This window comes from Notolabrus celidotus, chromosome 19 (assembly GCF_009762535.1).
Source record: "Notolabrus celidotus isolate fNotCel1 chromosome 19, fNotCel1.pri, whole genome shotgun sequence".
Lineage (NCBI taxonomy): Eukaryota > Metazoa > Chordata > Actinopteri > Labriformes > Labridae > Notolabrus > Notolabrus celidotus.
In genome coordinates this window covers 23,109,620-23,123,186 of record NC_048290.1, presented here as the reverse complement: position 1 = coordinate 23,123,186, position 13,567 = coordinate 23,109,620, and the positions used below count along the sequence as shown (strand labels likewise).

Below are 13,567 nucleotides of genomic sequence, written 5' to 3'. Positions count from 1 at the left end.
CATTGAAGAGTGGGCTTTTGAGACATGCTACACCCATAATTCATTTAATGCAAAGAGGACTTTTTGTCAGGCATCATTCCAGTTGGGTTTTGTCTTACTTTATGGCAAACTCTTTTGCAAGCCCACCTTCAAAAGCTTCTTCTCCAAGGTGTGAGAAATATGTTATGGTCACACATTTGGGAGTCCTAAAACACTGTAAACCAACATTTTAAGACCGGTAATAAAACTATGCGGGGAGTGAGCACATATAATATCCAGTTTATGACATCCATGTTGTTTTTCTGCCCTCAATGTTCTGGAGTATTTTTACTCTAATTCTTTTGTTCCACTCTATATCTTTTCATCCGTGCAGTCCATGAGCGGACAAGGTTGAATGCTTCTGTTATTTCATTTGAGAGTAGTGGCAGTGACAACAAAGCTGTAGTTGGTGAGTTAGAACAGCTTGATTGGACTAAGGGGCTTATCCAGATTAGTCAAATGGGAAGTAGGCTACATGATAATTACTACAAACAGTCAACTTTGTGATTGTACACAAAAAATGTACAGTAGATGGAGCGTTTGTTTCTCTCTTTCTCCTTTTCTATTGTCAGAGCTTTTGTACTCACTCCCATCTCTGCTCCAATCGACCATGACCCCAACCCTGCAGCGCTCACAGCAGCAGACTTGGAGTGATTGGGTTAAAGCTCTCAAAATTTATTACCCCTCTTTCACCAAACTAAATATTTACCCTGCATCACATAACAGCTCACAATAGTCATGTCTGTTGCCTGACCACTGGAGCCTATCCTGTCTGAATGGCTCAAAAATCTTGTCGGTGCCCTCTGCCCTAATCATCAACCTGCGCTGCTGACTCAAATCCAGCCACAAGCCTAAAAAGGAGTCGACCTCTTGATGCTTTTATTGCTGCTCTCTTCCCTGCTTAAAGGAGTCCTGCATCTTCTGTATTGCCTCTATTACTCATGGCCAGAATATGCAGGCAGATCAATCACGATCAATCATGTACATGACCTTGATCTGGGACTCAGCCCGAAGAGAAGCTATTGAAGTTGACACATAGTGCTCTTGAACCCTGACACCAGCTGATTGATCCTTCGCTGGGAGTCAAGGAGGTCTCTTTCAGTGGACTGTCATAGAGAGTGATTGCATGCTCCTTCTCTGACCAGAGGGGTCGGTGCCAGAGTAGCAAGGCTCCTTTTAAATAGCTGCCAGGTAGTGTGCTGAGGAGTGCAGGCCTTTGCTCAAAAACATTACCACAGACACCTGGGGAATGTTATGATGTCATTGGTAGACGTAGATGGTTCCAGACATCAAAGTGGGACCCCAAAAGAGGTGGTTTTGATGAACTACTCACTTGTGTTATCACAAGATGACAAAACTGGCAAACTTTCTCTTTGCTTTCTGCATCTGCTAGTAATGCTACTCGGAGCAGACAGAGTCTTTTCTTCATCTTTGAACCTTTTTGGTTTTAGCCTTCAACCCATCTTGTTCTCAAAAAGATATCAGAGGATTCATACAGGACCAAGAGGACCTGTAACACAGTAATGTGACTCTGCACAGTGTCACTGTAAAGTGCTTACTTTGTGGGTCGTAAAAGATGGTGCTGTGGAAGTTAAGGACAGAAAACCTCAGAAGTGCTTCTTAAAGTCCAATAAAAATGTTTACTAAGCCTGCTACTATTTAATCATTACTCCTTAGAATTATTACTCAGCCCTCTCGAGTTTCCATGAAAGTGTTTGAAATGTCATCAAAATGGTTCACATTCAGACTACCTGAAAACTCAATCCTACATGTTGTTTTTTTTTTTTACATTGCTTGATCTCTCCCTCTTTCTATGTGTTGGGTCTGCATTCACTCAACCTTCAAGAGGTGTTTTTTACAAGGGCAGACTCCTAAAAGTTGATGATTTAAAAGATCAGATGAGACCCAAAATTGGCATTTGATCTTTCGAATCTCTGGTCTTTAGTTTGGCTACATCATTGAGGTCTCCCCCTAGAGCTCCAAAAACAGACTTTGTGTTGAAAACCAGTAAAAACTTTGAGCATAAGCAGGTCTATTCTATGTTTCAGATGACTAAATGATTTTTGTATAAACTTTATTTGTGTTTTTCTCACATTCTGAGTTACATATACTCAATTGAGTGGACTCGGAATAATTGGACACCCCCCACCCTCATCAGGATGTAAAGTCAGGGTTCATGATATATCACTGAAATCAGAAACAACAGTACCATCCTATCACAACCATTGAAGAGAAAAGAAAAAAAATGCATAGCTGACCAAAACCTCATCTAGAAATAAGTAGTTTATTATCTATACCCACATAGGTCTGCCTGCAGCACGGACATGTATAAGCATAGACATGCCTGCATAAGTGCATACATACAAATACCCATAGAAATACAGAAGCATACATATACAGTATATACATCTACACGGGTACATACATGGACATACATGTCAAAATATACACCAATAATACAAAATTGATTAAATACAATTGAAGAATAGGCCGCTCTACACAAACTTAGAGTCAATGACTAAATTGTTTTTTAATTCAACTTATTTTATAAAGTCCTTGAAAACAAACGTGACAATCAAAAAGTTGTCAGTGGAATTACAAAATGTTTTGGTTCCTATGGGGGATGTAGTTCTTTGCATCTTATTGTTTTTGTTATATCTTGGGGAATTTTGCTTTTATTGGATTGGACAGCTGAGGACAGACAGGAAATGTGGGAGTAGGGAGTGAGGGAAGACATGTTCCAAATGCTCGAGGCTGGGAGTTGAACCAACGACTGCTGCGTTGAGGACTATAGCGTCTGTGTATGGGGCGTGTGTCTAAACCGCTAGGCCAATGGCCTAAAACAGGAGACTCCTGAAGGCTGATGTAGGAGTTTGTTTTAAGGCTTAATCTAAAAAAAAAAAAAAAAAAAGGAATAAATATTTGAAGTTTGCGTTAAAGAGCCAAATCTGATATGACTGAAAAAAATTAAGTCACGTTCAGTCCTTCTTTTTTATCAAGTGAATGCTAAACTAACATCAGAAGGAACACAGACTTTGAAAAGACGGGCAGACTTCTACTTTTTTGCCCAGTTTGTAGCTGTGTGGAATAGAGACGGCACTTTAAAGGAACACACTGCAGACTGGCTTCAGTGTGCTCCTCTCACACACACGCATGCGGCTTCACCATCACCACTTGTTGATTTCCATGAAAGATCAGAGCAGCTGTTAAGGACTGCGGTTTGGCCACTCGATCCTCAGAAAGTAGCCGAGGTCAGAGTGAGATGTTACATCAGGCTGCATAGAGGCATCAGTAAGTCTTTCAGGTGTGTGGTTGTAAAAGTATGGAGGCTGAGGGAAAAGCAGAGCCTGGCAGTATTTATACAATGATAGTCAGATAGCGTGGTTAGGAACAGTTGGCGCTGTGGTAGATTGTTGTCATAGTCTGCTGAGGATGAAACCCAATCCTGTGTTCCTTCAGCTATTTATCAACTCCTGCTGCTTAATGGATGTACGAGTGTGCATATGGATGTGTGCAAATGCTTTCATGTGTACTAAACTCTACAGAAGCAAGTATACGTTTTTGTCTTTGTACAAAATACCCTCAAAAGTTGCTGAATAAGACAGTTACAGTTTAGCCTGACGCCTGCTCGGAGAAGGGCACAGATTACAGAGGATGTCACAAGGCTCGAGTGAAGTTACAAGCAACATGTGAGAATCCGGTTTCACAAACCGGCTGTGTAGATTATCACAGGAAGCAAACACCGTGGCATCTACTAATGCCAGCCAACATCAGGATAGTAAATAAACACTCAAGCTCTCTCAACCGCAGTAAATGATCTAGAAATAGCTGGCATGGGTGTATGTTTGCAATACGCAGCTAAAATAACCAGCAGCTACCTATAAAAGGAACTACTTTTCTGACTGTTAGAGATAATTACTCATGTTTGAGTGAGATTAATCGTTTCCTGCTTCGTAATTATTAGGCTACAGTATTTTTACCTGACCCATTTATTGTCCTCGTCTCTGTTTTCCCTTCCATAATTTCCCCCAGAGCTGGACAAGGGTTGTCTTCCCTCTTCACACCTGTTAAAAATGAGATGTCTTTAAAATGTAAACATAGCATGGAGAAACATTTCTCTTCAGTACCAACAAAGCCAGTACAACAAAAACAACACAACACAAAGGGGTTAAAACGCAGCATGTGCCAACAGCAGATGGTGTTAATTTTAGAAAGAAAGACGTCACATGTGGAATGATTCATCACAAGCCGAACAAGAGCTCATAACTTTTCTTACAAGTTGACCTGAGAAAACCTGCGGCCAAGTGAGAAACATTCATTTGGAGGTCATGACTTAGAGAGAGCATAAACTCATCTCTGCAATCTTCTCGGAAGTTACATAAAGTAGATTTCATCACCCTCCTCTCCCGGATATATTAATGGTGTGATTTCACTTTTTTAAGGGGCAATATGTTCTTCTCTGCAACTCTGCATGTCTCATGGCAGCAGCATTATTCCCCCACAAAGAGTAGAAACCGGCCAGAACCATCCTCAGGATAGACCTCCTTGAGATTTTTATGATGTGCCACTGATGTGTGGCATTTAACAGTTCATAAGACAAGATAATTGCGAGAAAAAGTTCACAAACAGACCTTCCAGTTGACCCAACGCATACTTATTGTGCCTACAATGCATAGATGCAAATGAAAGTTACGTACGGTCACATTTTAAACGCTCCTTTTGTCTGAGCACACAACACAGCTGTGCATTAGTCATTGCAATAGCATGATTGATATGGGGGCCCCCGATTTTCCTTGGTTTTGTTTTGTTTAAATAGTCAATTCTCAAAGCTCAGTCACCCTTAAGCTGTGTGTCAGACTGGGTTTAAGCATTACACATAATGCTGTAAGTGCTGTCCAGATAACCTGTGACCAATCTCTAAGCTTAGAAAATGTAGTTTTTATATTAAATCGACCTCTTGACTTTTTTATTTCTCAAGTCAATTTAAAAGCAGCGCATAAAAGAACAGGCAGATAAAATAAAGATAAGAAACGGGGAGAATGGATTCAAGTCAAAGGTAGTGTTCGGGGTAAATGATGATGGAAAGCAGAAAATTATCCCCACAGAGACTAAAGGGGCTAAACGGCCAAGAGCTGAAAAGGTGGAATCTATGTTATCTACTGTTCAAGGTAACAGTGTTATCTGTCTCATCCAAGTTAATAACTTCCCCTCATTTACTATGGAAGTGAAGAATGGCCTCGTTTCCTTCTTGTAGCATAAGGACACATCAGTCATTCACTTCACGCTCTGCTCTCTCCAATCCTGCCTTTTCTTTTTTTTTCTTTTTTCGCCAGCTTTTCTCTATCTTATCTGTCCTCCACTCTCTGTGCTCACTTCAAATTCCTTATCCACCTCTCTGGCACTATTGCTGCAATTCTCTTTTCACTGATTTATTTGCATTCCGTTGCGAATTAATGAAAATGCAGCCGTATAAACCGAGGTTATGTTTGTTTGAGTGTTAGCATGCAACTTCTCAGGCTGTTGCTTCACTGTTTTCTTTTAATGATCGATCCAGGTAACCCGGCTGCATACGCTAAACTAAGGCACTGGGAAGTTTCTGTGGAGGAAGCAGAGAGTGCACAGGGCCCACAAGGTATTGCATTAAGTGCTGAAACAATTAGTCAATTTGGTCATAGATGGAAAATCAATCAACGACTGATAATCTGTTTAATTCTCAAATATGAGCATGTGGCACTCGATGAAATGTTTTAGAATTTTGGATTGACTTGCGCTAAGAAAGAAATTGACATCATATGGGCTAAGTGAAATTGTAATGGACATTAATAGATTTACTGAACTGAACACAAACATTTAGGTGAATCATCATTAAATTCAATCACATAGATTGTTACAAGGCCTCAGTCTGGAGGTCTCAGAATTTCATCTCTGCTTTTTGCAGACTGGCTGTTTTTGAAACGGCCTGCTACCTACTACCTACTACATTAGTAGGTAGTAGGTAGCAGGCCTCAAGAAGGCATTTGTATAGAGTTTGCAGCCCAGTGTGGAGCGTTTGTGGTGATGGCCTGTACCTCTAAGTTGAAAGCGATGGTTTGCTGTGGTGGATTGCTCCCTCAGGTTAGGGAGCGAGTGTTTGCACCAAGTGAAGGTGGTAAACTATTACGGGATCTTGTTCATAAGTGAGGGTGAAACGGATTGTGAGATGGACAAGCGAGTTGTTGCAGTGTTAGCAGTAATGCAGACAACGTTCCAGACTGTTGTAGTGAAGAGGGAGCTGAAGGTAGAGCTCTTGATTTACCAGCTGATCTACATTGCAACCCTCACCTGTTGTCATGAGCTCATCAAGACTGAAAGAATGGGATTGCAGAAATAAGTGGCGAAAATGAGTCTCCCCAAAAGGTTGCTAGGCTCGGCCTAAGAGATGGGGAGCCTGGACATCCAAACGAAGCCCGTTGAGATGGTTCAGGGTGCTAGTTGGGATGATATAACATACTTTTTCCTTGGGTGCTTCCAACCGTGAGAAGACGCTAGACCTGGGAACGCCTAAAAATCCCCCTGAAAGGCTAGAAAACATTTCTGGGGCGGGGGATGGCCTGGTTGACTTTCTCAGCCCGCTAGCACTGAAATGTAACCAAGAAAAGCGGACAAAAATGGACAGATTGCCTGCAGTCTTGATATCCAGATTAAATAGAAGACAATACAGATAATATCTGACATGCAAAGGAAAAATTAGAACAACTGGTCAGGAATGCACATGAAATGTATATGAGGCAACAAGCTGGCAATAAAAAAATATATACAAATGATCAGTAACACGTTGCATTTTCAACATTTCCAATTTGAATATAAAGGTATTGTTGGTTAGAAAAGCATGAATCGAAAGTTATTGTGTTGGTTTACAGGTTATCCCTTTCTCCACCTTTCAGTCTGTATTTTTTAGTGTTCTTTCAGAGAGCTTTTCTTCCCATGGTTTCTTTGTGTGTACGTGTGAGAAAGATATAGGGTGGGGGGGGAGTCGTGGAGCTGGGTTATTTCCAGCCTAGAGCTGCAGACCTTGGCACACACTCTCCGTACAACAGTAGTACACCACTTGCTCTGAGTGAGCAAAGAGAAAGTACATCGAATGGCAGGCCATCTTGGAAACAGCTGTTTAAAAGAGAAGCTTCAATGCTTCTGTATGCAGGGTAAGGATATAGCTGCAGGAGCAGGAATTGATAATGAGTACTTTGGATGCATTTTGTGGTTGTTTTTCTTGGTTTTCAGAATACCCCCCAAAAGCCACCAGTGTTTTTGTTTCTCCTGTGACAGTTTAAACCAATGTTTTACTCTATGAACAACACAAAGATGAAATTCCATTCCCTTTAGCTTGCTCTGTTCTCACCTCCATACAATGACCCTCCACAGAAATGTCACTTAGCCTTCTTGGTTTTCAGTGGAACATGTCGATCATCACAGCCACGCTAAGTAAGGTCACATTCTCATATACACCAACATGCCAGAGAAATAGTTCAGAGGGCAGAATTATCCACATGATTAGGAGGAGAAGACCTTGACTTTAACTTTCAGAAAGGTCCATCAGACTTTTATTGTTACTATAACCAAAAGAGACGACGACAAGCAACACCACTGAAGAAAATAGAACCAGGGTGGGTTTGAAGTCTTGATATTAGTGTACGGTGTATTTTCATAAGGACTGTCGCTGTATGCTGTTGTTTGCTTTTAAGGGTAGTGGACTGGTTGGTGAAGCGTTGCAGCCATGATGAGATAATCACAAACTGCTACAGAAGTTAAGGATGCATTTTCTTTCAGTTTTACATGAATGATTATTGAATCCAGGATTTTTTTATTAGACCTGCTTATCATCATAGTTATTGATAGAGAACTTAACTATCTCAGGCTTGTTGAGACTCTTTTCAACCCACAGAAGACAGCATACAACTGAAACAGGCTAAGTGAAACCCACCATGAGGATAAAGAGTAAATGGAATGTGTTTATATAGCACTTTCTCTAGTCTTCTGACCACTCAAAGTGCTTTTACATAACATGTCACTTTCATCCATTCACACCATTTACTGATGGCAGAGGCTGCTTTGAATAGAGCCCATCAGAATGAAATAATCCCATTCGTATACAGATGGCACAGCACCAGGGGCAGTTTGGGGTTAAGTGTGTTACCCAAGGACACTTCAGCATGTGGACAGCAGGACTGGGGTTCGAATCCACAACCTTTCGATTGAGAGACGACCGATTCTACCACTGAGCCAGAGTGAATTTGAACTGTGAAACAATTTACTTATCAGATTGCGATAATTCTCAAAATTTCAATAGTTAATCACCAGGGTTCCCACACGTCCTGGAAAACCTGGAAAACAGTTGACCAGTTTTCCAGTACTTGAAAACACCTGGAAAATGGGAGAAAAAAAGTAAAATATCCTGGAAAATCACAGATAGTTCTGGAAAATTATTCCAACATGGCTGCGTTTGACCTGACCCTATTAACAAAACACATCCCCATTCATTGAAAGTTGAGTGCACGCTGTGCTGGAAAAGACAGCAACACTGCGCAACTTTTTTCACATCTTTTCTCCTTCACTTCATAATCATGCATTCACAGAAAACGGGGGTATATTGTTTATGTTTTATGGTACACTTGGCTCAATGACCGTACTCTAGCTCAGTTGTTCTCAAAGTGGGGTCCTGGGACCCCTGGGGGTCTGCGAACCATAGCGTGGGGGTCAGTGAAATAATTTGAATACATTTCTAGTAAATCATAAAACTGTGCTGTGTCATTACAAAACAGCATACACCATTGTTATGATACCATTTGGTGGCTCGAAGGGATATGTGAGTCTTGCTGCTGTTAATTTTCTGAAAGTGTTGAAGATCAATTACTTGAAAAGTATAAATGCTGTCATGTTGAGTCCACAAGTAATGAAATGACCCTCTGTTTTAAAGTATACAAGTGGTATTTACTTGATTCAAATCGAAGTGTTATCTGTTTATCACTATGGTACAGGTCTGAAGTATTTACATTGATACGTTTTACAATACAAATAGTTCCAAGGGCAACGAAGAGTGCAAATGGTAGTAAGCATGTGCTTTAGTGATGGGAAGTTGGGCTCTTTTCAAAGAGCCGGCTCTTTTGACTCGGCCCCCAAAGAAGAGCCGGCTCTTTCAACTCCCGAACGGCTCTTAATTTAGGATCTTTTGTATCCATATATTTTACCTAAATTTCTAGGGTTATCATTAGGGTTAGGGTTTTGATTAGGGTTAGAGTTGTGATTAGGGTTAGGGTTGTGATTAGGGTTAGGGTTAGGGTTAGGGTTGTGATTAGGGTTATCATTAGGGTTAGGGTTGTGATTAGGGTTAGAGTTGTGATTAGGGTTAGGGTTGGGGTTAGGGTTAGGGTTGTGATTAGGGTTAGGGTTAGGGTTGTGATTAGGGTTAGGGTTGGGGTTAGGGTTAGGGTTGTGATTAGGGTTAGGGTTAGGGTTGTGATTAGGGTTAGGGTTGGGATTAGGGTTAGGGTTAGGGTTGTGATTAGGGTTAGGGTTGTGATTAGGGTTAGGGTTAGGGTTGTGATTAGGATTAGGGTTAGGTTTGTGATTAGGGTTAGGGTTGGGGTTGTGATTAGGATTAGGGTTAGGGTTGTGATTAGGGTTAGGGTTGTGATTAGGGTTAGGGTTTTGATTAGGGTTAGGGTTGGGGTTAGGGTTAGGGTTATGATTAGGGTTGTGATTAGGGTTAGGGTTGTGATTAGGGTTAGGGTTGTGATTAGGGTTAGGATTAGGGTTAGGGTTGTGATTAGGGTTAGGGTTGTGATAAGGGTTAGGGTTGTGATTAGGGTTAGGATTAGGGTTGGGGTTGTGATTAGGGTTAGGGTTAGGGTTGTGATTAGGGTTATCATTAGGGTTAGGGTTGTGATTAGGGTTAGAGTTGTGATTAGGGTTAGGGTTGGGGTTAGGGTTAGGGTTGTGATTAGGGTTTGGGTTAGGGTTGTGATTAGGGTTAGGGTTGGGGTTAGGGTTAGGGTTGTGATTAGGGTTGGGGTTAGGGTTGTGATTAGGGTTAGGGTTAGGGTTGTGATTAGGATTAGGGTTAGGGTTGTGATTAGGGTTAGGGTTGTGATTAGGGTTAGGGTTGTGATTAGGGTTAGGGTTGTGATTAGGGTTAGGGTTGTGATTAGGGTTGGGGTTGGGGTTAGGGTTAGGGTTATGATTAGGGTTAGGGTTGTGATTAGGGTTAGGGTTAGGGTTCTGATTAGGGTTAGGGTTAGGGTTGTGATTAGGGTTAGGGTTGTGATTAGGGTTAGGGTTAGGGTTCTGATTAGGGTTAGGGTTAGGGTTGTGATTAGGGTTAGGGTTAGGGTTGTGATTAGGATTAGGGTTAGGGTTGTGATTAGGGTTAGGGTTGTGATTAGGGTTAGGGTTGTGATTAGGGTTAGGGTTGTGATTAGGGTTAGGGTTGTGATTAGGGTTAGGGTTGTGATTAGGGTTAGGGTTGGGGTTGGGGTTAGGGTTAGGGTTATGATTAGGGTTGGGGTTGTGATTAGGGTTAGGGTTGTGATTAGGGTTAGGGTTGTGATTAGGGTTAGGGTTAGGATTAGGGTTAGGGTTGTGATTAGGGTTAGGGTTGTGATTAGGGTTAGGGTTGTGATTAGGGTTAGGGTTAGGATTAGGGTTAGGGTTGTGATTAGGGTTAGGGTTGTGATTAGGGTTAGGGTTGTGATTAGGGTTAGGGTTGGGGTTAGGGTTAGGATTAGGGTTAGGTTTAGAACCAGAACTAAACTTAAGCATACAGAACCAGAACCAAACTTATGCAAACAGAACCAGAATCAAACTCAACCAGAACAGAACCAGAACAGAACCAGAACAAAACCAGAACCGAACCAGAACACAACCAGAACCAAACTCATGCAAATATAACCAGAATCAAACTCAACCAGAACCCAACCAGAATAGAACCAGAACCCAACCAGAACCCAACCAGAACCCAACCAGAACCCAACCAGAACCGAACCAGAACCCAACCAGAACCCTACCAGAACTGAACCAGAACCGAACCAGAACTGAACCAGAACCGAACCAGACCCGAACCAGAACCGAACCAGAACCGTACCAGAACTGAACTAGAACCAGAACCGAAACCAGAACTGAACCGAACCAGAACCGTACCAGAACCAAACCAGAACTGAACCAGACCCGAACCAGAACCGAACCAGAACCAAACCAGAACCGTAGCAGAACTGAACCAGAACCGAACCAGAACCATACCAGAACCGAATCAGAACCGAACCAGAACCTAACCAGAACCAAAACAGAACCGTACCAGAACCGTACCAGAACCGAACCAGAACCAGAACCGTACCAGAACCGAACCAGACTTGAACCAGAACCGAACGAGAAGTGAACCAGAATCGAACCAGAACAGAACCGAACCAGAACCATACCAGAACAGAAACAGAACAGAACCAGAACCAGAACCGAACTCAAGCAAACAGAACCAGAACCAACTCAGGTAAACAGAAACAGAACCAGAACCAACTCAAGCAAACATAACCAGAACCAAACTCGAGCAAACAGAAACAGAACCACAACCAAACTCAAGCAAACAGAACCAGAACCAAACTCGAGCAAACAGAAACAGAACCAGAACCAACTCAAGCAAACAGAACCAGAACCAAACTCAAGCAAACATTATTAATGTCCTCAGGTTGGCATTGAGAAAAATCAGATGCCTCAGCTTGGATGGGCTGATCTGATTTCTCCTCTCTGTGAGTATTTGCCCGGTCTTTAAGAAGACTCTCTCTGAAGGAACAGATGAAGCCAGGATACACAGCCTCCCATCCATCACCTGTATCCTATATCCTCACATATGATTGGCCACATGGCCACCATGCTGACCAATCAAAACAAAGTTCTGCTGTGAGCAGAGCTGGGGCTGAGCTCTATGAGAGCTAAGCAGTGAAAGGAAAAAACTGGGAGCCGGCTCTCTCTTGATGCGAGCCGGCTCTTCTGATTCATTATAAAGCATCGACTCTCAGAGCCGCAGCTTTTGATCATGACACATCACTAAACAGAGTTGAGTTGAGAAACATTTGTGGCCATTTTTGTCATTCAGATCTATTTAGGTCATTAATGCACTGATCCTCTGATCATTATTATTATTAAATTATTTCAGTAAGGCAGCATCCTGATTCCTTTGCAGGCTCTTTTGTTTTTTTCTTAGCTCATTTTATATTTTTTGAGAAAAGAGAAAGCTGAGATGTTGCCCATCATTGCTACTTGGTTGCACTAATAAAGTGAAGTGCTGTACATCTGTGGTTGCATTATTCTATTATCAATTTGCCATCATTTTTAAGTATGTAAGAGATGATTTCATTGGTAGCCATAGACTACATGTCTTTCAATGTAGACTTCCACTGAGAGGAACATATTAGACTATTTAGGAACTAAATTAGGAACTAAATTAGGAACTAAATTAGGAACTAAATTTAGACTGTCATACCAGCTTGATCATCACTGAAAATGTCCTGGAAATGTCCTGGAAAATGATCTCTGGAAAAGAGTGGGAACCCTGAATCACGATAACTCGCAAGTTTCCCTTTTTTCCCCCCTTTTTTTTCAAAACAGTTTTTATTAAGTCTATATCAACAATGTGAAATGGTTCTCGCCAGTGTCTTGATATGGTCTGATCAAATCTTGGTTACAGTGGTGGCTCTAGAAGGCCCTGTATATGGGCAGTCATTGAATGAGATGCAAATTAATTTCAAACAGACCCTCGTCCTCGACAACGTTAATCTAACTGTAAGCTGGAGCCATCCATTTAGCCATCGGCAGTGAAAGTTTGTTGCTTGTAGAGTTTTCCAGGCATCTTAATTGTAAACTATCCAGCTTGGCCTGCCTTTGGTGAGGAGGAGTTATATCTGTATCATGCCAGCAGGTGGTACCTTTGAATGGACATTCTCCCAGTGGTAACTCAATTCACATCAACAGGAAATGGTACCTAACTATAACTTTGGTCTTGTAGAGAAAACCATCTGGCAGGGCTTTGAAGCTGAACTTGTCATCTAAAGCAGTGGTTCCCAAAGTGGTGTTGTCCCTGGGGCGTCGCAAGACACTGATGAGGGGTCACAAGATGCATTCCAAAAAAAATTTAAAAGGGGGGGGATAGAATAATTTCAAATTTCATTTATTATTTTTTTGTAAAATGTGTACAAAAATTTTAAATACATTTTAGATTAAACCATGCTTAAAAAAAGTCAGTGATTTTCATCTTAACTTTGTTGCCATTTGACCCCTTGTGAAATGATGCTGCTTCTAGTTCTAGCTTTATTAAATACAAATTAATATGCAGTTTTTTTGGATTGGCCGATTAGTTCTTGCACGCAGCTGTGAAATATCTCACCGTCTCCATTCTCTTGCACTGTTAATTTGGGGGTATTGGACTAAAAAGTTTGGGGACCCCTGATCTAAAGGGCCTTTTTTCTTAATCAATTTCCGCTCAGGGAGGTTTGTTTCATGATTTCCATGAGATTGGATGAGGGTCATA

At 41.6% G+C, this 13,567-nt stretch overlaps 1 protein-coding gene across 1 annotated transcript in view; it reads left to right on the top strand.

Annotated features, from left to right (window-relative positions):
- The window catches only part of LOC117831268 (WD repeat-containing protein 70), a 50,794-nt gene that overhangs the window by 19,430 nt on the left and 17,797 nt on the right, over positions 1–13,567 (top strand). The window lies entirely within an intron of this gene.